The sequence below is a fragment of the Triticum urartu genome, chromosome 3A, assembly GCF_056163025.1.
Source record: "Triticum urartu cultivar PI428250 chromosome 3A, HENAU_Tu73, whole genome shotgun sequence".
NCBI lineage: Eukaryota > Viridiplantae > Streptophyta > Magnoliopsida > Poales > Poaceae > Triticum > Triticum urartu.
Genome location: NC_141875.1, coordinates 396,026,471 through 396,048,445, shown reverse-complemented (window position 1 = coordinate 396,048,445; position 21,975 = coordinate 396,026,471).

Here is a 21,975-nt window from a genome sequence, read left to right as displayed (position 1 = left end):
AGGAAGAGTCCTAAAGGGGGAAGGCACCTCCGAGGTGCCTTGGGGAGGAGGGACTCCTCCCTGGCCGCACCCTTCCTTGGAGGAAGGGCCAAGGCTGCACCTCCCCCCTCTCCCTTGGCCCTATATATAGTGGGGGGAAGGGAGGTCAGCCCAACCTAAGCCCTGGAGCCTCCCTCTCCCTCCCATGACACATCTCCCTCCTCCCGCAGCGCTTGGCGAAGCCCTGTTGGAATCCCGCTACTTCCACCACCACGCCGTCGTGCTGCTGGATCTCCATCAACCTCTCCTCCCCCCTTGCTGGATCAAGAAGGAGGAGACGTTGCTGCTCCGTACATGTGTTGAACGCGGAGGTGCTGTCCGTTCGGCGCTAGGATCATCGGTGATTTGGATCACGACGAGTACGACTCCATCAACCCTGTTCTCTTGAACGCTTCCGCGCGCGATCTACAAGGGTATGTAGATCCACTCCTCCCTCGTTGCTAGATGACTCCATAGATAGATCTTGGTGACACATAGGAAAATTTTGAATTTATGCTACGTTCCCCAACAGACGCGTCCGGCGCGGACGGACATGTCCAGCGGCGCGGAGGGAGTTGGATCTAGGGTTTCATCTACGCGAAATTTCGGGGAGGCACATATATATATATATATATATAGGTAGAGGGAGCTAGGAGAGTCCAAATGAGGTGCGGTTTTCGGCCATGCGATCGTGATCGAACGGCCGAGAGGATGGAGGGGGTTTGGATGGGTTTTGGGCCACTTTGGAGGGGTGTTGGGCTACAACACACACGAGGCCTTTATGGTTCCCCGGTTAACCGTTGGAGTATCAAACGAACTCCAAATGGCACGAAACTTGATAGGCGGTCTACCGGTAGTGTACCAAGGCCGCTTGGCAAATCTCGGTCCATTCCGAGAAAGTTTAACACCCGCACACGAAAAGAGACAAAAGGGAGCGCCGGAGGACATAGGAGCGCCAGATTGCAAAACTGACAACGGGGAAAATGCTTGGATGCATGAGACGAACACGTATGCAAATACGATGCACATGATGACATGATATGAAATGCATGACACACAAACAAATGACAAGGCAACAACAACGAATAACTGGAAGACACCTGGCGCAATGGTCTCGGGGCATTACAGTTACTATCCTTTGCCACACTTGTGCTTCAAAGTAGCACCGTAATCTTCATGATAGAGAGTCTCTTGTTTTGTCACTTTCATATACTAATGGGAATTTTCATTATAGAAATTGGCTTGTATATTCCAACAATGGGCCTCCTCAAGTGCCCTAGGTCTTCGTGAGCAAGCAAGTTGGATGCACACCCACTTAGTTTCTTTTGTTGAGCTTTCATACATTTATAGCTCTAGTGCATCCGTTGCATGGCAATCCCTACTCCTTGCATTAACATCAATCGGTGGGCATCTCCATAGCCCATTGATTAGCCTCGTTGATGTGAGACTTTCTCCTTTTTGTCTTCTCCACATAACCCCCCTCATTATATTCTATTCCACCCATAGTGCTATGTCCATGGCTCGCGCTCATATATTGCGTGAAAGTTTATAGGTTTGAGATTACTAAAGTATGAAACAATTGCTTGGCTTGTCATTGGGGTTGTGCATGATGAGAGCATTCTTGTGTGACGAAAATGGAGCATGACTAAACTATATGATTTTGTAGGGATGAACTTTCTTTGGCCATGTTATTTTGAGAAGACATAATTACTTAGTTAGTATGCTTGAAGTATTATTATTTTTATGTCAATATGAACTTTTGTCTTGAATCTTTCGGATCTGAACATTCATACCACAATTAAGAAGAATTACATTAAGGACGAGCAGGAATTAAGCTTGGGGATGCTTGATACGTCTCCAACGTATCTATAATTTTTGATTGCTCCATGCTATATTATCTACTGTTTTGGGCATTATTGGGCTTTATTATCCACTTTTATATTATTTTTGGGACTAACCTATTAACCGGAGGCCCATCCCAGAATTGCTGTTTTTTTACCTATTTCAGGGTTTCGAGGAAAAGGAATATCAAACGGAGTCCAAACGGAATGAAACCTTCGGGAACGTGATTTTCTCACCGAACGTGATCCAGGGGACTTGGACCCTACGTCAAGAAACAAAAGAGGAGGCCACAAGGTAGGGGGCGCGCCTACCCCCCAAGCGCGCCCTCCTCCCTCGTGGCCCCCCTGTTGCTCCACCGGCGTACTCCTTCTTCCTATATATACCTACGTACCCCCAAACGATCAGATACGGAGCCAATACCCTAATTCCACCACCGCAACTTTCTGTATCCATGAGATCCCATCTTGGGGCCTGTTCCGGAGCTCCGCCGGAGGGGGCATCGATCACGGAGGGCTTCTACATCATCACCATAGCCCCTCTGATGAAGTGTGAGTAGTTTACCTCAAACCTAGGGGTCCATAGTTAGTAGCTAGATGAATTCTTCTCTCTTTTTGGATCTCAGTACAATGTTCTCCCCCTCTCTTGTGGAGATCTATTCGATGTAATCTTCTTTTTGCGGTGTGTTTGTTGAGACCGATGAATTGTGGGTTTATGATCAAGTCTATCTATGAACAATATTTGAATCTTCTCTGAATTCTTTTATGTATGATTGGTTATCTTTGCCAGTCTCTTCGAATTATCAGTTTGGTTTGGCCTACTAGATTGATCTTTCTTGCAATGTGAGAAGTGCTTAGCTTTGGGCTCAATCATGCGGTGTCCTTTCCCAGTGATAGTAGGGGCAGCAAGGCACGTATTGTATTGTTGCCATCGAGGATAACAAGATGGGGTTTTCATCATATTGCATGAGTTTGTCCCTCTAAATCATGTCATCTTGCTTAAGGCGTTACTCTGTTTTCATTAACTTAATACTCTAGATGCACGCTGGATAGCGGTCGATGAGTGGAGTAATAGTAGTAGATGCAGGCAGGAGTCGGTCTACTTGTCTCGGACGTGATGCCTATATACATGATCATACCTAGATATTCTCATAACTATGCTCAATTCTGTCAATTGCTCAACAATAATTTGTTCACCCACCGTAGAATACTTATGCTCCCGAGAGAAGCCACTAGTGAAACCTATGGCCCTCAGGTCTATCTTCATCATATTAATCTCCCAATACTTAGTTATTTCCTTTGCTTTTTACTTTGCTTTTATTTTACTTTGAATCTTTATCACAAAAATACCAAAAATATTATCTTATCATATCTATCAAATCTCACTCTCGTATGTGGCCGTGTAGGGATTGACAACCCCTTATCGCGTTGGTTCCGAGGATTTATTTGTTTTGTGCAGGTACGAGGGACTGGCGTGTAGCCTCCTACTGGATTGATACCTTGGTTCTCAAAAACTAAGGGAAATACTTACACTACTTTGCTGCATCATCCCTTCCTCTTCGGGGAAAACCAATGCAGTGCTCAAGAGGTAGAAGCCATGCGCTCCGCGTTCTCCTCCTTCTCCGGCAACGTCCCTTGCATCAGGTATTCCTTGAATTCCTCGGTCCAACATCCCTCCTGGGGCTCGAGCGCCAGGAGTAGGCACGCTCCCGAGGTCGGGCCACAAGCCGGGGCTCCTGTGGCAGGCGGCTGCGTGAGTTCCTCCCGAGGCTGAGCTATTCTTGAAAGCGGTGGCGTTGCTGATGGCTTGAAGAGCCGCTCCTCGAAGACGCCAGGCTCTTGGGGCTATCGCTTGGATGCTCTTCTGGCGATGTCGTCAGCTCCTTGTTGGTGTCACAGGGCACGTGCTGCAACTCCATGCCCAGAAATTGCTTCTCCATCTTGCGCACCTCCGCGAGGTATGCTTCCATGTGCTCGTCCTTTGGCTCGTATACCTTGTTGGAGAAGTTGACGAGGAGCTGTGAGTCACCCCTGATAGTGAGATGCTTCACCCCCAGCGCCACCGCAGCCTTCAGGCCGGCTATGAGGCCTTCGTATTTTGCAATGTTGTTGGAGACCTTCTCGCCCTGCTGGAAGCAGAGCTGCACAGCGTAGTAGAGCTTGTCCTGAGTGGGCGAGATGAGCAATGCTCCAGCCCCCGCGCCCTGGAGCATGAAGGCACCATCGAAATACATGACCCAGCCGTCAGGAGCCTCGCTTCCCGGCGAGAGGGACCAGTCTTCGCCTTCTTCAAGCGCCGGGGCGTCTGTCCATTCTGCCACGAAATCAGCGAGCGCGGCTCCCTTGGTGACCCTGGTAGTACTGAACTCCAACTGGAATGCTTGCAACTCAATGTTCCATTGAGCGACTCTTCCGGCAGAGTTGGGGCTCCTGAGCACTCTCCCCAATGGGTAAGCTGAGACGACCTTGATGGGGTGGCCCTGGAAGTAGTGCTGCAGCTTTCACGAGGCCACCAGGAGCGTGAGTAGGAGCTTCTGAGGCATGGGGTACCATGCTCTTGCATCCCGCAACACTGTCCTGAAGAAGTATACCGGGTGCTCGACGAGGGTAGGCGCGCTGATGAGGCTTGCGCCCTCCTGGAGTTGGGGTGCCTCCTGAGGAGAGGGAACCCCTAATGCTTGAATGCTAGTCGGGGCCTTCGCGGGTTTGGGGGTGTCGTCCTGCTGAGCCTGATCCTCTGCCGCCGCTGCTGCGGCCCTTGTGGCGCCCTTCTGGTCTTGCGTCGTCTTTACTGGAGGCGTGGCATGGCGCGATGCGCCCTTGGCTTGGTGTTCTTGCCGAACCGCCACCAGGGCCACGCCGGCTGAGTACGGGGTGGCGGCGAGATAGAGCACTAGGGGCTCGCGAGGTCACGACGCCACCATCATTGAAGGGCTAGTCAGGTATCTCTTGAGGTCTTGAAAAGCTTGGTCGGCCTCTGGGGTCCACTCGAACGGGCCCTTCTTTTTCATCATGTTGAAGAAGGGTAGGGCGCGTTCTCCCAGCTTGGAGATGAAGTGCCCCAACGCAGTCACCCGACCAGCCAACTTCTGCATTTCCTTGAGGGTCTATGTAGGATCGAAAGTATGTCTAGAGGGGGGGGGGTGATTAGACTACTTGACCAAATAAAGCTTAACCTTTTCCCAATTTTAGTTCTTGGCAGATTTTAGCTAATTTAGGAGAAGTCAAGCAATCATCACATCACTCAAGCAAGCATGCAAAGAGTTTATAGGCAGCGGAAAGTAAAGCATGCAACTTGCGAGAACGTAAAGGGAAGGGTTTGGAGAATTCAAACGCTATTGGAGACACGGATGTTTTTCCCATGGTTCGGATAGGTGGTGCTATCCTACATCCACGTTGATGGAGACTTCAACCCACGAAGGGTAACGGTTGCGCGAGTCCACACAGGGCTCCACCCAAGGGCAACAGTTTTAGTTTCCCACTGAAATCATCTCGGATCTACCGATTTTCAAACTCGGTGATACCGAAGCAGTTTTGGAACCTAAACTAGTGAACTCGGTAGGACCGAGTCACAGTTCGGTGGCACCGAGACTGCTAGGGTTTCACTGAGTTCAAAAATCGGTCACACCGATAAGTAATTCTCGGTCAGACCGAGTCTCACTTGTGCAATGGCATAAGCCAAATCGGTGGGACCGAGTTTTTCAACTCGGTGGGTCCGAGATAGTTTCGGCGGAAACCTAAACCTAGAATTTTCGAATCAAACCTAATCTATGAGCGTTTTGACTGGATAGAAGTTTCTCAAACGTGGCTAGAAACAATATGATCAAATGTGCTAGGAATCAGATTGAGGAATAGCACAAAGATCAAGTCCATACCCTAGTTCAGCGGGGACTTGCTACGGCGGCAACGGCGGGGCACAATTCCCATTGACGGCGATGGAGACCAGCGACTGGAGGCTGCTGGCGGCGAGAAGACGATCCGGAGACCTCGAGGGCAGAGCAGGCTATCGCGCGGGCGAAGGGGTTCGGAGAAATTTCCAAATTTTGCCCGTGACTATATATAGCCCGACCCTGTCGGTCTGACCGAGTGGAACAACTCGGTGGCACCGAGATTCATAACTGCGTGCAGTTACTGAAACTCGGTGTGACCGAAAGGTTCAAATCGGTTGCACCAAGATTGAAAACCTAGATCAACTTAATGATCTCGGTAGGACTGAAAGTGGAGTATCGGTCAGACCGAGAATCATAAAGAGGTTTTGGAAGTTTAAGTCTATGACGAATCGGGGACTCCGAGCCCTCCTCACACAGAGTGGTTTGAATCTGACTTGATCAAATTTTGTGATGCAGCATGAATAGAGTTTGAGACGAGAAAAGCATAGATAGCTAGAGGAGGTTCTTAGGCATTCTTGTCCATCCACTTGGCAAAAAGAAATAAAGCCGAACAATCAAAACAACAAGTGGATGTCCTCGAATGAGTAAAATATGCAACCAGCATGCTCACACAATAAGATGGCAAATGAAATATGTGGCAAGGCATGCACAACCAATTCTAGCATCTATCAAGCAATTTGCGATGACTAGGTCATCTATATATGAGTATATTGACTTAGGAGTCAAGTGAGAACACTTGATCATAGGTCATACTCATCATTTAAGCTCAAGTGGGGTTACCACTTTTACATAAAGCATTGTTGTGTTCACATCTTTAGAGTTGCCTTAGCTCAAGTCTTAGAGTAAAGCTCCCCCTAGATGTGATATCCCCCCTAAGAGGGATGAACTAACCTTGGGTTTTGTCGATGATGACTTCATGTAGATATTGAAGATGTGGATGCTCAATGTTGATGTACATCTCTTGGAGCTATCCATATGAGTGAATTGCACTTTCAATACCTACATGGGTTAGTCCCACAAGGAACAAACAAGGATATCCATAGACATAGAGTGATGCACACAAAAGATGATGTCCATGAAAACTTTTAGGTTACCTTGTCCCTTGTCTTACCAACAAGAGGGTTTGTGACTCCTTGAACTAGTGCAAGATGTGGAAGTTGATTGCACTTGTTCTTGCCAAAATGATAAGAGTGAAGTACGTTGGCGGAGTCACCCTCAAGAACTCTCTAGTTCTTCTTCTTTTGGATCCACATCATCTTGATGGGAATCCTTGGAGTTGTAGTCGTACTTGATGAAGTGGAACTTGAAGTAGTCTTGGGAATCCACTTGACTAAGGTCTTAGGAGCTTCTTCAAATGCATCAATTTCCTCTTGAAGCTTGTCCTTGCCTTTTTGCTCGTAGTCTTGTGGTGGAAGATCATCTTGAGCTTGTGTCCCCTTGAAAGAAGTACACTTCTCTTGTTGAGGGACAAACTTTGTCTTGGGGTATTGATCTTCTTCCCATTCAACTCCATTGGCATTGAACTTTCGTTCAAAACCAACACCTTGATTCTTCCGGTGCATTCCTTGCTTGCGCACAATTTCCTCGAATTGCTTACTCCCAGCAAGGCTTTTGTACACTCCTTTCTCTATAATTCCCTTCAATAAGCTATTTTCTTGCTCAAGTGTAACTTGGCTAAGAGAATCATTAGTGGAATCAAGAGAACTACTAGAAGCAACAATATTGGATTTAGCATGATCATTGTTACTACTAGAGGAAGAATCTTTCTTGTTAGACTTGACTTGAGGCATGTAAGTGGATAAGAGTAAACGCTTGGCAATGTAAGAAGAACTTTTCTTGCGGAGATCATCATTGATTGCTTTTAAGAACTCATGCTCTTGCTCAAGATTGAGCTTTTCAAAGCGTAGTTTCTCATGAGCTCTTAAAAGTTCTCGATGATCTTCGAAGATAGTGTCATGAGCTAACTTAAGAGTTTTTAGTTCTTTAGTTAGAGCCTCAATCTTCTCCTTATCACTGTCATTCGTTTTATCTTGATTAGCATGATTAATTGGTCTTTCATCATAGTATTCATCACTAGAGTTGTCACCAAGCAAATCATCACCTAACAAGTCATCTTCATCACTATTGAAATCAACATACTCGGGGTGTGTTACCTTAGGACCTTTGGCCATGAAGCATCTTCCAATTCCTTCATTTGGTGAGTCAAATATGTCGTAGGAGTTGGTTGACACAAGTGCTAGACCGGCAACACCTTCATCTTGAGTATCTTCGGAGTCGGAGTGATAACTTCTCTCGGAGTGGCTGTCGGAGTCGGAGCCGGATACCCATTCACCAACATGAGCTTGATGTCTTCGTCTTGTGTAGCTCCTTGATGATTTTTCCTTCCTTTCCGAATCCTTGCTTCTCCGTGAGTATCTTCGTTCATAACGATCATCTTTACTCCTTCTCTCTCTTGGTGGTGATCCTTTGCTTCTTCTTTTTGGAGAATCTTCTCTTCTCTTGTAGGGAGCCGTACACTCATTGGAATAGTGTTTGGGTCTTCCACAATTGTAACAGTTTCGCTCTCGACTAGAAGATCTTTTGTCATTGTAGGACCTTGACTTGGAGCTTCTATCTTTGCTTCTACTCTTGTAGAACTTGTTGAAGTTCTTCACCATTAAGCTCAATTCTTCATTGAAGTCTTGTTTCTCACTTGATGATGTAGGGGCTTCACATGAGGCTTTATAGGCACCACTTGATTTGTTGTGAAGTTCCTCTTTATCCTTAAGTGACATCTCATGAGCAACAATTCTTCCAATCACCTCCGTTGGCTTGAGATCTTTGTAATTGGGCATCATTTGGATCAATGTGCACACGGTATCATATTTTCCATCCAAGGCTCTTAGGATCTTCTTGATGATGAATCTATCGGTCATCTCTTCACTTCCTAAGCCGGCAATCTCATTTGTGATGAGAGCAAGCCTAGAGTACATTTCAGCGACACCTTCACCATTCTTCATCTTGAACTTGTCAAGTTGGCTTTGAAGCACATCCAACTTGGATTCCTTGACGGAGTCGGTACCTTCGTGCATATCAATCAAAGTGTCCCAAATTTCCTTTGCATTCTCAAGGCGGCTGATTTTGTTGAATTCTTCGGGGCACAATCCGTTGAAGAGAATATCACAAGCTTGAGCATTGTATTGCAACATCTTCAACTAATCCGCGGTAGCTTCACAGTTTGGTTCTCTCCCATCAAAGAAGTCACCTTGCAAACCAACACACACAATAGCCCAAACAGCGGGGTTATGTCCAAGAATATGCATTTTCATTTTATGCTTCCAACTAGCAAAATTAGTACCATCAAAGTAAGGACCTCTACGGTGATAATTTCCCTCGCTAGACGCCATACTCTCCTAGGTTGTGAAACCAAGGCTATGACCACCAAAAGCTATGGAGATCAAGCAAATGTAGACCAAAGCTCTGATACCACTTGTAGGATCGAAAGTATGTCTAGAGGGGGGGTGATTAGACTACTTGACCAAATAAAGCTTAACCTTTTCCCAATTTTAGTTCTTGGCAGATTTTAGATAATTTAGGACAAGTCAAGCAATCATCAGATCACTCAAGCAAGCATGCAAAGAGTTTATAGGCAGCGGAAAGAAAGCATGCAACTTGAGAGAATGTAAAGGGAAGGGTTTGGAGAATTCAAACGCTATTGGAGACACGGATGTTTTTCCCGTGGTTTGGATAGGTGGTGCTATCCTACATCCACGTTGATGGAGACTTCAACCCACGCAGGGTAATGGTTGCGCGAGTCCACACAGGGCTCCACCCAAGGGCAACGGTTGCGCGAGTCCACACAGGGCTCCACCCACGAAGGGTCCACGAAGAAGCAACCACCCACAAAGGGTCCATGAAGAAGCAACCTTGTCTATCCCACCATGGCCATCGCCCACGAAGGACTTGCCTCACTAGCGGTAGATCTTCACGAAGTAGGCGATCTCCTTGCCCTTACAAACTCCTTGGTTCAACTCCACAATCTTGTCGGAGGCTCCCAAGTGACACCTAGCCAATCTAGGAGACACCACTCTCCAAGAAGTAACAAATGGTGTGTAGGTAATGAACTCCTTGCTCTTGTGCTTCAAATGATAGTCTCCCCAACACTCAACTCTCTCTCATAGGATTTGGATTTGGTGGAAAGAAGATTTTAGTGGAAAGCAACTTGGGAAGGCTAGAGATCAAGATTCATATGGTAGGAATGGAATGTCTTGGTCTCAACACATGAGTAGGTGGTTCTCTCTCAGAACATATGAGTTGGAATGATGTGTGTGTTCTGATGGCTCTCTCTTCGAATGAGAAGGAGGTGGAGGGGTATATATAGCCTCCACACAAAATCCAACCGTTACACACAATATACCAATCTCGGTGGGACCGAATCAGAAAACTCGGTCTGACCGAAATAGTAAACCTAGTGACCGTTAGGAATTTCGGTGGGACTGACATGCAAATCGGCAGGACCGATTCGGTTAGGGTTTGGGCATAACGTAATCTCGGTGAGACCGATTACACAAACTCGGTGAGACCGAATTTGGTAATTAGCTAACCAGAGAGTTGGTCAGGCAAACTCGGTGGGACTGATTTGCTCTTTCGGTGAGACTGAGTGGAACTCGGTGAGACCGAAAAGTTACAAAGGGGAAACACTGAGTTTACATTGCAATCTCGGTGGGACCGATTCGCTCTTTCGGTAAGACCGAAAAGTTATGAAAGGGAAACAAAGAGTTTGCAACCCCATCTCGGTGAGACCGAGATCCTTATCGGTAGAACCGAATTGCTAGGGTTTGGCAGTGGCTAATGACAAGTGAAACACGGTGGCGCCGGATAGGAAGAATCGGTAGGACCGAGTTTGGCTTAGGGTTTAGGTCATATGTGGATATGGGAAAGTAGTTGATGATTTTGGAGCATATCATTAAGCACATGAAGCAAGAGGCTCATTAAGCAACACCTCATCCCTCCTTAATAGTATTGGCTTTTCCTAAAGACTCAATGTGATCTTGGATCACTAAAATATAAAATGAAGAGTCTTGAGCTTTTGAGCTTGAGCCAATCCTTTGTCCTTAGCATTTTGAGGGTTCCACTTTCACATCCATGCCATGCCAATCATTGAGCTTTCCTGAAATATTCATCTTGGAATAGCATTTGCTCAATGAGCTATATGTTGTTATGAATTACCAAAACCACCTAGGGATAGTTGCACTTTCAATCTCCCCCTTTTTGGTAATTGATGACAACATATAGATCAAAGCTTCGACAAATGATAATAAGCATGAAATATATCGTCGCTTTGAGAAGTATGTGATAAGTAAGAGCTCCCCCTAAATTTGTGCATATTTAAAATTTGCTTTGGACTGCAAATGCACAAAGAATTAGAATTATGGGTTACTCTTCCATGTCACATACATCTTGGTGGAGCGCTAAAAAATGATAAGATTGAAATACATGCACTCATCACCAAGAATAGTGAATGATCACAAACGATAGATAGAATGATAATATTTAAGCAAGCATTAAGCAAACATTAAGTGTAGCTTATGATCAAACACATGATCATCAATGTCTCACAAATAATGACATAGTATCTCAAAAGCACACAAAAGCAAACAAGTGTTCGAAAAAAACACCAAATAAAGCAGGAGAGAAAAGCAACACTCTCTCTCTCTCGAAGCCTATGATCTATACATCTTCTCCCCCTTTGGCAACAAGTTACCAAAAAGTTCCTAGAAAATGCATAGCACTAGATCGACGCTCAGGCTTGATCTTCAGGTGGTGGTGGTGGAGTCCGGAGCACTCCAAGGACGAAACCTTTGGTAGACGTGGTCGGAGTCGAGGCTGAAGTGGATGCTGGAGCTGGTGGAACTGAGGCTGTGGCTGGTGCAGACGTTGTAGCTCTGGTGTCAGCAACTGGCAGTGCAGATGACCTCGGACCTCGTGGCACCCTCGCAAAAGCATCATTCGTGGTCCTGCCTCTCCTCTCATTCATGTCCTCCTAGAGCTGCTCCACGGCAGTCTGTATCTCTGTCACCTTGATGTCCAAGTCATAGAACCTCTGTTCCATGATCCTCTCTAAACTCGCCTGGTTCTGAGTCAGGGTGGCTATACTCTGCTCAATCCGCAGGGTGGACGCAATCAGGTAACCAAGCTGCTCTTGTTTGGTTTTCAGGAAGTAATCAGATGCCTCCGCTTGAGTAGGCATCCTGGCAGCTTTCTCCTTCTTCGCCTTCTCCTTCTGAGCTTGTGCATGGGCAGATGATGGTTCATTCTCAGTCATAACAACTTGATTATCTTCGAAATCTGGACGGATGGGCAGGTGTTCCTTATCCAACAAATATACGCCCGTGCCCATCTTGGAGTTGATGAGCTCCTGAATCTGAGGGGCATATCCACAGCTCCTCTTCTGATCTGCCGCAGTCCTTTTGATTGTTTCCACTATGAGGCTCATGACTTTGAATTTTTGAGGCACGCCAAAGACATGAAGCAAATTGATCGCGTGACCTTTGATCATCTTGTGATCTCCAGACTTGGGCAGAAGGGTGTGCCTAAGGATCCAGTTGATCGTAGGCAATCCTGATAGCAGATAATGCACTGAGCCAAACTTGAACGTGTCAAGTGCTTCATTCGGAATCTCCTTGTACATGTTGGACATGGAGTTGTGGTCCATCTTTTTCTTGGCATAAATGTCCAAGTCATCTGCTTGCTCCTCTGGGGCATTGATCAGCTTCGCCCATTCCTCAACAGTAGAGTTGTACCTTGTACCCTCTGACATCCATGTGATCCTGCCATTCGGATAAAAGTGTGCTGTGGAGTAGAATTGCATGATTAGCTCCTCGTTCCACTTTGTGAGCTTCTGCCCAACGAAGTCTGCAACTCCACACGCACTAAAGTTGTCAAATACTCCAGGGTAGTACTCTTCATTGTCCTTGATATAGGTCCAGTCGACCCATCTCATGTCACATACAATTGGCTTCTTGTCAAGTAGCACTGTCTCATAGAAATCCTGCTGCTCCTTGGTATGAAACCTGTAGTCCACTGCAGTCCTTCTCCTAGAAGCATATGTATCTGCTTCTCTCCATTTCTTGAGCCCTGAGTCTCTCCTGAGCTTCATATCCTCAGCCACAGGATGAGCATCATTGCGGTCTGGGATCTTGGGCTTGAGCTTCCGAAGGACATTCTCTTCTTCTTCCTCTGCAGCTTCAGGCACTGGGGCCTTGTTCTTTTCAGTGGCTGGGATGCTTCTTGTGTTTCTCTTTGGTGCACTCTTAGGCTTAGATGCAGCCTTAGGTGCTTCCTTGGGCTTGGATGCAGCTCCCCCTGACCTTATGGCATCTCCCATTAGCTTGGGTGCCTTGGGCGCTGATGCAGCTGCCTCTTCTTCCTCTTCCTCTTCCATGATGGAAGCTTTGCCAAGCACTCTAGCCACGGTCTTCTTCACCCTCTCCTTCCTTTTCTTGCCCTCAGCTGCAGCTGGCTCTTGGGAAGTGGGCTTCTCAGTTGAGGCTCTAGCCTTTGACATGGGCTGCCTGCTTGCTGGCCTTTTGATTTTCAGACCTGGCTTAGTGCCTTGAGCTGGTTCAATTCTCTTGGAAGTGGCCTCTTCCTCTGCCACATAGTCCTCATCTTCAGAATCTGAGGTTCTCTTCTTCCTTTGTCTAGTGGCAGCTTTAGGCAGGTTGCTGGGTGTGCTCCTGCTGCCATCATCTGAGGAACCTGAGGGGCTAGTGCCCTCACTCAACTGCACTTGCTGCTCTGACAAGTTCTGGCTATCACTCTGGTCTGACATGCTGCAAACTGACTGCTGACCCTGTGAATAGATTATAGAGGAGATAGAGTGGATGAGCATCACAAAATGCAGAGATTTTTTGCAAAAAGAATGATCCAAAAACTTAATTTTAGTTTCCCACTGAAATCATCTCGGATCTACCGATTTTCAAACTCGGTGATACCGAAGCAGTTTTGGAACCTAAACTAGTGAACTCGGTAGGACCGAGTCACAGTTCGGTGGCACCGAGACTGCTAGGGTTTCACTGAGTTCAAAAATCGGTCAGACCGAGTCTCACTTGTGCAATGGCATAAGCCAAATCGGTGGGACCGAGTTTTTCAACTCAGTGGGTCCGAGATAGTTTCGTCGGAAACCTAAACCTAGAATTTTCGAATCAAACCTAATCTATGAGCGTTTTGACTGGATAGAAGTTTCTCAAACGTGGCTAGAAACAATATGATCAAATGTGCTAGGAATCAGATTGAGGAATAGCACAAAGATCAAGTCCATACCCTAGTTCGGCGGGGACTTGCTACGGCGGCAACGGCGGGGCAGAATTCCCGTTGACGGCGATGGAGACCAGCGACTGGAGGCTGCTGGCGGCGAGAAGACGATCCGGAGACCTCGAGGGCAGAGCAGGCTATCGCGCGGGTGAAGGGGTTCGGAGAAATTTCCAAATTTTGCCTGTGACTATATATAGCCCGACCCTGTCGGTGTGACCGAGTGGAACAACTCGGTGGCACCGAGATTCATAACTGCATGCAGTTACTGAAACTCGGTGTGACCGAAAGGTTCAAATCGGTTGCACCGAGATCGAAAACCTAGATCAACTTAATGATCTCGGTAGGACCGAAAGTGGAGTATCGGTCAGACCGAGAATCATAAAGAGGTTTTGGAAGTTTAAGTCTATGACGAATCGGGGACTCCGAGCGCTCCTCACACAGAGTGGTTCGAATCTGACTTGATCAAATTTTGTGATGCAGCATGAATAGAGTTTGAGACGAGAAAAGCATAGATAGCTAGAGGAGGTTCTTAGGCATTCTTGTCCATCCACTTGGCAAAAAGAAATAAAGCCGAACAATCAAAACAACAAGTGGATGTCCTCGAATGAGTAAAATATGCAACCAGCATGCTCACACAATAAGATGGCAAATGAAATATGTGGCAAGGCATGCACAACCAATTCTAGCATCTATCAAGCAATTTGCGATGACTAGGTCATCTATATATGAGTATATTGACTTAGGAGTCAAGTGAGAACACTTGATCATAGGTCATACTCATCGTTTAAGCTCAAGTGGGGTTACCACTTTTACATAAAGCATTGTTGTGTTCACATCTTTAGAGTTGCCTTAGCTCAAGTCTTAGAGTAAAGCTCCCCCTAGATGTGATATCCCCCCTAAGAGGGATGAACTAACCTTGGGTTTTGTCGATGATGACTTCATGTAGATATTGAAGATGTGGATGCTCAATGTTGATGTAGATCTCTTGGAGCTATCCATATGAGTGAATTGAACTTTCAATACCTACATGGGTTAGTCCCACAAGGAACAAACAAGGATATCCATAGACATAGAGTGATGCACACAAAAGATGATGTCCATGAAAACTTTTAGGTTACCTTGTCCCTTGTCTTACCAACAAGAGGGTTTGTGACTCCTTGAACTAGTGCAAGATGTGGAAGTTGATTGCACTTGTTCTTGCCAAAATGATAAGAGTGAAGTACGTTGGCGGAGTCACCCTCAAGAACTCTCTAGTTCTTCTTCTTTTGGATCCACATCATCTTGATGGGAATCCTTGGAGTTGTAGTCGTACTTGATGAAGTGGAACTTGAAGTAGTCTTGGGAATCCACTTGACTAAGGTCTTAGGAGCTTCTTCAAATGCATCAATTTCCTCTTGAAGCTTGTCCTTGCCTTTTTGCTCGTAGTCTTGTGGTGGAAGATCATCTTGAGCTTGTGTCCCCTTGAAAGAAGTACACTTCTCTTGTTGAGGGACAAACTTTGTCTTGGGGTATTGATCTTCTTCCCATTCAACTCCATTGGCATTGAACTTTCGTTCAAAACCAACACCTTGATTCTTCCGGTGCATTCCTTGCTTGCGCACAATTTCCTCGAATTGCTTACTCCCGGCAAGGCTTTTGTACACTCCTTTCTCTATAATTCCCTTCAATAAGCTATTTTCTTGCTCAAGTGTAACTTGGCTAAGAGAATCATTAGTGGAATCAAGAGAACTACTAGAAGCAACAATATTGGATTTAGCATGATCATTGTTACTACTAGAGGAAGAATCTTTCTTGTTAGACTTGACTTGAGGCATGTAAGTGGATAAGAGTAAACGCTTGGCAATGTAAGAAGAACTTTTCTTGCGGAGATCATCATTGATTGCTTTTAAGAACTCATGCTCTTGCTCAAGATTGAGCTTTTCAAAGCGTAGTTTCTCATGAGCTCTTAAAAGTTCTCGATGATCTTCGAAGATAGTGTCATGAGCTAACTTAAGAGTTTTTAGTTCTTTAGTTAGAGCCTCAATCTTCTCCTTATCACTGTCATTCGTTTTATCTTGATTAGCATGATTAATTGGTCTTTCATCATAGTATTCATCACTAGAGTTGTCACCAAGCAAATCATCACCTAACAAGTCATCTTCATCACTATTGAAATCAACATACTCGGGGTGTGTTACCTTAGGACCTTTGGCCATGAAGCATCTTCCAATTCCTTCATTTGGTGAGTCAAATATGTCGTAGGAGTTGGTTGACACAAGTGCTAGACCGGCAACACCTTCATCTTGAGTATCTTCGGAGTCGGAGTGATAACTTCTCTCGGAGTGGCTGTCGGAGTCGGAGCCGGATACCCATTCACCAACATGATCTTGATGTCTTCGTCTTGTGTAGCTCCTTGATGATTTTTCCTTCCTTTCCGAATCCTTGCTTCTCCGTGAGTATCTTCGTTCATAACGATCATCTTTACTCCTTCTCTCTCTTGGTGGTGATCCTTTGCTTCTTCTTTTTGGAGAATCTTCTCTTCTCTTGTAGGGAGCCGTACACTCATTGGAATAGTGTCCGGGTCTTCCACAATTGTAACAGTTTCGCTCTCGACTAGAAGATCTTTTGTCATTGTAGGACCTTGAGTTGGAGCTTCTATCTTTGCTTCTACTCTTGTAGAACTTGTTGAAGTTCTTCACCATTAAGCTCAATTCTTCATTGAAGTCTTGTTTCTCACTTGATGATGTAGGGGCTTCACATGAGGCTTTATAGGCACCACTTGATTTGTTGTGAAGTTCCTCTTTATCCTTAAGTGACATCTCATGAGCAACAATTCTTCCAATCACCTCCGTTGGCTTGAGATCTTTGTAATTGGGAATCATTTGGATCAATGTGCACACGGTATCATATTTTCCATCCAAGGCTCTTAGGATCTTCTTGATGATGAATCTATCGGTCATCTCTTCACTTCCTAAGCCGGCAATCTCATTTGTGATGAGAGCAAGCCTAGAGTACATTTCAGCGACACCTTCACCATCCTTCATCTTGAACTTGTCAAGTTGGCTTTGAAGCACATCCAACTTGGATTCCTTGACGGAGTCGGTACCTTCGTGCATATCAATCAAAGTGTCCCAAATTTCCTTTGCATTCTCAAGGCAGCTGATTTTGTTGAATTCTTCGGGGCACAATCCGTTGAAGAGAATATCACAAGCTTGAGCATTGTATTGCAACATCTTCAACTCATCCGCCGTAGCTTCACGGTTTGGTTCTCTCCCATCAAAGAAGTCACCTTGCAAACCAACACACACAATAGCCGAAACTGCGGGGTTATGTCCAAGAATATGCATTTTCATTTTATGCTTCCAACTAGCAAAATTAGTACCATCAAAGTAAGGACCTCTACGGTGATAATTTCCCTCGCTAGACGCCATATTCTCCTAGGTTGTGAAACCAAGGCTATGACCACCAAAAGCTATGGAGATCAAGCAAATGGAGACCAAAGCTCTGATACCACTTGTAGGATCGAAAGTATGTCTAGAGGGGGGGTGATTAGACTACTTGACCAAATAAAGCTTAACCTTTTCCCAATTTTAGTTCTTGGCAGATTTTAGCTAATTTAGGACAAGTCAAGCAATCATGACATCACTCAAGCAAGCATGCAAAGAGTTTATAGGCAGCGGAAAGTAAAGCATGCAACTTGTGAGAATGTAAAGGGAAGGGTTTGGAGAATTCAAACGCTATTGGAGACACGGATGTTTTTCCCGTGGTTCGGATAGGTGGTGCTATCCTACATCCACGTTGATGGAGACTTCAACCCATGAAGGGTAACGGTTGCGCGAGTCCACACAGGGCTCCACCCAAGGGCAACGGTTGCGCGAGTCCACACAGGGCTGCACCCACGAAGGGTCCACGAAGAAGCAACCACCCACAAAGGGTCCACGAAGAAGCAACCTTGTCTATCCCACCATGGCCATCGCCCACGAAGGACTTGCCTCACTAGCGGTAGATCTTCACGAAGTAGGCGATCTCCTTGCCCTTACAAACTCGGTTCAACTCCACAATCTTGTCGGAGGCTCCCAAGTGACACCTAGCCAATCTAGGAGACACCACTCTCCAAGAAGTAACAAATGGTGTGTAGGTAATGAACTCCTTGCTCTTGTGCTTCAAATGATAGTCTCCCCAACACTCAACTCTCTCTCATAGGATTTGGATTTGGTGGAAAGAAGATTTTAGTGGAAAGCAACTTGGGAAGGCTAGAGATCAAGATTCATATGGTAGGAATGGAATGTCTTGGTCTCAACACATGAGTAGGTGGTTCTCTCTCAGAACATATGAGTTGGAATGATGTGTGTGTTCTGATGGCTCTCTCTTCGAATGAGAAGGAGGTGGAGGGGTATATATAGCCTCCACACAAAATCCAACCGTTACACACAATTTACCAATCTCGGTGGTACCGAATCAAAAAACTCGGTCTGACCGAAATAGTAAATGTAGTGACCGTTAGGAATTTCGGTGGGACTGACATGCAACTCGGTAGGACTGATTCGGTTAGGGTTTGGGCATAACGTAATCTCGGTGAGACCGATTACACAAACTCGGTGAGACCGAATTTGGTAATTAGCTAACCAGAGAGTTGGTCAGGCAAACTCGGTGGGACCGATTTGCTCTTTCGGTGAGACCGAGTGGAACTCGGTGAGACCGAAAAGTTACAAAGGGGAAACACTGAGTTTACATTGCAATCTCGGTGGGACCGATTCGCTCTTTCGGTAAGACCGAAAAGTTACGAAAGGGAAACAGAGAGTTTGCTACCCCATCTCGGTGAGACCGAGATCCTTATCGGTAGAACCGAATTGCTAGGGTTTGGCAGTGGCTAATGACAAGTGAAACTCGGTGGCGCCGGATAGGAAGAATCGGTAGGACCGAGTTTGGCTTAGGGTTTAGGTCATATGTGGATATGGGAAAGTAGTTGAGGATTTTGGAGCATATCATTAAGCACATGAAGCAAGAGGCTCATTAAGCAACACCTCATCCCTCCTTAATAGTATTGGCTTTTCCTAAAGACTCAATGTGATCTTGGGTCACTAAAATATAAAATGAAGAGTCTTGAGCTTTTGAGCTTGAGCCAATCCTTTGTCCTTAGCATTTTGAGGGTTCCACTTTCACATCCATGCCATGCCAATCATTGAGCTTTCCTGAAATAATCATCTTGGAATAGCATTATCTCAATGAGCTATATGTTGTTATGAATTACCAAAACCACCTAGGGATAGTTAAACTTTCAGTCTGCGATGGACCCATGTCTTCAATGGCCTTGATCTTCTCTGGGTTGGCCTCGATACCCCTGTGGGACACCAGGAAACCCAGCAGCTTGCCGGAAGGGACGCCAAACACGCATTTCTCCGGGTTGAGCCGCAAGTCCACCTGGCGAAGGCTTTCAATGGTCTCCTCCAGGTCTTGGATCAAGGTCTCTGCCTCCCGAGACTTCACCACAATGTCTTCGACGTAGGCTTCAGCGTTCCTCACGAGCTGCCACCCTAAGGCGATGTGCATGAGCCGCTTGAAGGTTGCGCCCGCGTTGCGCAGCCCGAACGGCATGCAAGTGTAGCAGTACACCCCACACGAGGTCAGGAAGGCCGTCTTCTCCACATCTTCTACCGCCATCTTGATCTGGTGGTATCCTGAGAACGCATCCAGGAAGCATAGCAAGTCGCACTCACTGGTGGATTCGACTATCTGGTCGATGCATGGAAGCAGGAACGGATCTTGGGGGCAGGCCTTGTTGAGGTTGGTGAAGTCGACGCACATCCGCTCCTTCCCGCCTTTCTTGGGGACGACGACGGGGTTTGCCAGCCACTCAGGGTACCGAACCTCGCGAATGACACCCGCAACCTCCAACTTGCGGGTTTCTTGGATGATGAAAGCTTGCTTCTCCGTGGACTGCCACCTTGCCTTCTGCTTCACGGGGCGTACGTTGGGGCACACCTTCAGGTGGTGATCTATTACCTCTCTTGGGACCCCTACCAGCTGAGCGGGCTCCCAGGCGAACACTCCCTTGTTTGCACGCAAGAACTTCACTAGCGCGTCCTCCTGACCAGGCTCAAGGTTGGCGCCTATGGTAAAGGTTTCCCCTGAGGACCCGTCCTCCTCGACCGGTACTTGCTTGGTGTTTGCCTTGTCCTGAGTGAAGAACTGCTTCTTCTTGGTTGGTGTGGCTCCCTTGGCCTTGGAGGTATCCGCGTCGGCGGGTCATGCTGTCACGACGGCCTTGAGGGCAAGCTTGAGCGCTGCCAGGGCCTCCTTGGCGCCCCCCTTGATGGTGACGACACCTTCGCTCCCCGGCATCTTCATGAGGTTGTAAGAAGGACGGGTTGCTGCCATGAACTGGGCCAGAGCTGGGTACCCGAGGATGGCGTTGTATGGGAGGCCAATGCGGGCGATGTCGAAGTCGATGAGCTCGATGCGGTAGTTGTAGCATGTGCCGAAGGTCATGGGGAGGCGGATCTGCCCCAGGGAGCGGGTGGAGCCTCCACCAACCCCTGAGAAAGGCTTGCTAGGGCGGAGCCGCTTGAGTGGTACGTGAAGAAGGCTGAAGGCCTCGACGGAGAGCATGTTGAGGCCGGCACCGCCGTCGATGAGCGTCTTGGTGATGGATACGTGGCAGATGGTGGGCGCACACAGCATCGGGAGTGCACCCGAGCCGACGGTGGAGGTGGGATGATCCTCTAAGTCGAAGGTGAGGTCGGCCTCAGGTGCGGCCCGGCCAGGCGGAGCCCCCGGGCGTTTGGAAGCGGCACCGATCTGGTGAAAGTACGGCTTGACATGCCGATCTGACAGTGGTGCTTGCAAACCACCGAGGAGAGCTGCGACGATGGGGGCCGCCGGTTCCCCGAAGAGAGTGATGAAGAGGTTGCGCAGCTCCTCCCAGGTGGCGACAGAAGACTCTGGCAAATGGAGGAGCCAGGCGCGCGGCGCGCCTACAAGGGCCATTGGGAACCAGTTGGCCATGATCTTGCCGTCGCCATCGGCTTCCAAAACGGCCTCCTCATACGCCAGCAGGAAAGCCGATGGGTTCGCCGTGCCGTCGTAGCGCGGCGGCATCTTCGGCTTGAATTAGGGTGGCCACTGCACCTGCCGCAAGGCGGGGGCAAGGGCTCGGAGCCCCCGAGCGCCGTTGTGGGCACCGGTAGATCCAGCTGGAGAGGCGCCCACCATGGGGAGCGGATGTGGAGATGGTGGAGCACGAATCGACAGAAGAAAGACTCTGGCGCACCCCTACCTGGCGCGCCAAATGTCGGATCATGGGTTCTGGCAAAACCCTTAAGGTTCGAACACTGGGGTGCGCGTGAAGATTCCCCCTACCGATCCATGTCCTAACTCAGCTAAGATCTTATGAACTAACTCGACGAACTCGCAACACAAAGGACACGAGATTTATACTGGTTCGGGCCACCGTTGTGGTGTAATACCCTACTCCAGTGTGGTGGTGGATTACCTCTTGGGCTAATGACGAACAATACAAAGGGAAGAACAGCCTCCTAAGGAGAGGTGTTCTTGTGCTTGGTGGATGTGATTGTGGGGATGAACTAGCTCTGGTCTAAGGTGAGGTCGCCCCTAATCCCTCATCTGGTCCCCCTTAGCTACGGTGGTGGCTAGTCCTATTTATAGAGGCCCTGGTCCTCTCCCCAAATATTGAGCGGGAAGGGAGCCAACAACGGCCAATTTGAAAGGGGACAACTAGTACAGCTTATCCCGACAAAAGTGGTCTTCGCCTGCAAAAGGCTCTGGTGGTGACACCGTCTCGGGCTCCACGGTGACCTCCGCCTTGCCGTCATGCTGGTCTTGGTCTCGTTGGACCAATATGGAAACCTTTGCTTGACGCCTCAGTACTCCGCGCATGCGCCTGCTTCCTTAGCACCGAAGAGGAAACAAGGACGATGTGCGCGCTGGCGCCCGCC